General features: G+C 58.1%; 1 non-coding gene and 1 pseudogene across 1 annotated transcript; both read right to left on the reverse strand.

Annotated features, from left to right (window-relative positions):
- Positions 1-924, reverse strand: part of LOC124773169 — a 4,222-nt pseudogene extending 3,298 nt beyond the window's left edge.
- A 188-nt stretch (positions 925-1,112) lies between these two features.
- On the reverse strand, positions 1,113-1,267 carry LOC124773160. The gene has a single exon (XR_007014496.1). It is a non-coding gene; the product is annotated as a 5.8S ribosomal RNA (ribosomal RNA).
- Positions 1,268-3,075: the final 1,808 nt, after the last annotated feature.

A 3,075-nucleotide genomic window follows, 5' to 3' on the forward strand; every position in this document is an offset into this window, starting at 1 on the left:
CGGGTCGTGAAATTGTCCAAAGCTGAAGCGCCGCTGACGGGAGCGATTATTCCGCCCGAGAGCATCCCGAGCCAACAGCGGCGCGGGTCCGGGGCCGGGCCAGGTAGGTCCGTCATCCGGGAAGAACCGCGCGCGCTTGCCGGGAGCCCGAGCGCCCAAAGGGGCGAATCGACTCCTCCAGATATACCGCCGGGCAGCCAGCCAGGACACCGGGGCTCTGCCCAACAGACGCGAACCGAGGCCCGCGGAAGGACAGGCTGCGCACCCGGGCCGTAGGCCGGCACCCAGCGGGTCGCGACGTCCTACTAGGGGAGAAGTGCGGCCCACCGCACACCGGAACGGCCCCACCCCGCGGCGAGTGGAAAGGCAACCGGACACGACCCCGCCGCGGATTGCTCCGCGCGGGCGGCCGGCCCCATCTGCCGAGGGCGGAGGCCAGTGGCCGGATGGGCGTGAATCTCACCCGTTCGACCTTTCGGACTTCTCACGTTTACCCCAGAACGGTTTCACGTACTTTTGAACTCTCTCTTCAAAGTTCTTTTCAACTTTCCCTCACGGTACTTGTTCGCTATCGGTCTCGTGGTCATATTTAGTCTCAGATGGAGTTTACCACCCACTTGGAGCTGCACTCTCAAGCAACCCGACTCGAAGGAGAGGTCCCGCCGACGCTCGCACCGGCCGCTACGGGCCTGGCACCCTCTACGGGCCGTGGCCTCATTCAAGTTGGACTTGGGCTCGGCGCGAGGCGTCGGGGTAGTGGACCCTCCCAAACACCACATGCCACGACAGGCGGCAGCCTGCGGGGTTCGGTGCTGGACTCTTCCCTGTTCGCTCGCCGCTACTGGGGGAATCCTTGTTAGTTTCTTTTCCTCCGCTTAGTAATATGCTTAAATTCAGCGGGTAGTCTCGCCTGCTCTGAGGTCGTTGTACGAGGTGTCGCACGCCACACCGCCAGCCGGCTGTGCACGCTACCGAGAAAGTACCGGTATGCGAACCGCCAGGCGACGGGCGCGCATCGCACGTTTGAGGAGACGCGGCCGGCCCCACAGGCGGCCGCGACACTCCCAGGTCTGCGAAGCGGGGCAAACGCCGCGCGCTTCAGTATACGTAGCCGACCCTCAGCCAGACGTGGCCCGGGAACGGAATCCATGGACCGCAATGTGCGTTCGAAACGTCGATGTTCATGTGTCCTGCAGTTCACATGTCGACGCGCAATTTGCTGCGTTCTTCATCGACCCACGAGCCGAGTGATCCACCGTCCTGGGTGATCTTTTCTCAGTTTCCGCCGTCTCTTTCGAGACGGTCGCATAGGCGGGAGTGAGGCGTGTGGCGGCCCCTGTTCCAGCGTTCTGTGTCCAACGGCCTCACGGCCGACGGGCGTCGTACGGCTCCACACCGGAGCGGACAGGCACTCGGGCGAAAGTCATTCAAAACCGGCGCCAGGCGCCAGGTGCCGCAGGCCAGCCGCTCCAGCGCTTCAGCGCTCGTACCACACAACATTGCCGCTAGTTTTGAGAGGCACGCGTGGTTCCGCACGCGGCGCACGGCTACGGCGAGCCGTACAGGTAGCGTGTTGCGCGACACGACACGCACATCGAAAGACATGCAGTCTAGTCGGTAATGATCCTTCCGCAGGTTCACCTACGGAAACCTTGTTACGACTTTTACTTCCTCTAAATGATCAAGTTTGGTCATCTTTCCGGTAGCATCGGCAACGACAGAGTCAATGCCGCGTACCAGTCCGAAGACCTCACTAAATCATTCAATCGGTAGTAGCGACGGGCGGTGTGTACAAAGGGCAGGGACGTAATCAACGCGAGCTTATGACTCGCGCTTACTGGGAATTCCTCGTTCATGGGGAACAATTGCAAGCCCCAATCCCTAGCACGAAGGAGGTTCAGCGGGTTACCCCGACCTTTCGGCCTAGGAAGACACGCTGATTCCTTCAGTGTAGCGCGCGTGCGGCCCAGAACATCTAAGGGCATCACAGACCTGTTATTGCTCAATCTCGTGCGGCTAGAAGCCGCCTGTCCCTCTAAGAAGAAAAGTAATCGCTGACAGCACGAAGGATGTCACGCGACTAGTTAGCAGGCTAGAGTCTCGTTCGTTATCGGAATTAACCAGACAAATCGCTCCACCAACTAAGAACGGCCATGCACCACCACCCACCGAATCAAGAAAGAGCTATCAATCTGTCAATCCTTCCGGTGTCCGGGCCTGGTGAGGTTTCCCGTGTTGAGTCAAATTAAGCCGCAGGCTCCACTCCTGGTGGTGCCCTTCCGTCAATTCCTTTAAGTTTCAGCTTTGCAACCATACTTCCCCCGGAACCCAAAAGCTTTGGTTTCCCGGAGGCTGCCCGCCGAGTCATCGGAGGAACTGCGGCGGATCGCTGGCTGGCATCGTTTATGGTTAGAACTAGGGCGGTATCTGATCGCCTTCGAACCTCTAACTTTCGTTCTTGATTAATGAAAACATACTTGGCAAATGCTTTCGCTTCTGTTCGTCTTGCGACGATCCAAGAATTTCACCTCTAACGTCGCAATACGAATGCCCCCGCCTGTCCCTATTAATCATTACCTCGGGTTCCGAAAACCAACAAAATAGAACCGAGGTCCTATTCCATTATTCCATGCACACAGTATTCAGGCGGGCTTGCCTGCTTTAAGCACTCTAATTTGTTCAAAGTAAACGTGCCGGCCCACCGAGACACTCAATAAAGAGCACCCTGGTAGGATTTCAACGGGGTCCGCCTCGGGACGCACGAGCACGCACGAGGCGGTCGCACGCCTTCAGCTCGCCCCACCGGCAGGACGTCCCACGATACATGCCAGTTAAACACCGACGGGCGGTGAACCAACAGCGTGGGACACAAATCCAACTACGAGCTTTTTAACCGCAACAACTTTAATATACGCTATTGGAGCTGGAATTACCGCGGCTGCTGGCACCAGACTTGCCCTCCAATAGATACTCGTTAAAGGATTTAAAGTGTACTCATTCCGATTACGGGGCCTCGGATGAGTCCCGTATCGTTATTTTTCGTCACTACCTCCCCGTGCCGGGAGTGGGTAATTT

This window comes from Schistocerca piceifrons, unplaced genomic scaffold, assembly GCF_021461385.2.
Source record: "Schistocerca piceifrons isolate TAMUIC-IGC-003096 unplaced genomic scaffold, iqSchPice1.1 HiC_scaffold_947, whole genome shotgun sequence".
In the NCBI taxonomy this organism is placed as follows: Eukaryota; Metazoa; Arthropoda; class Insecta; order Orthoptera; family Acrididae; genus Schistocerca; species Schistocerca piceifrons.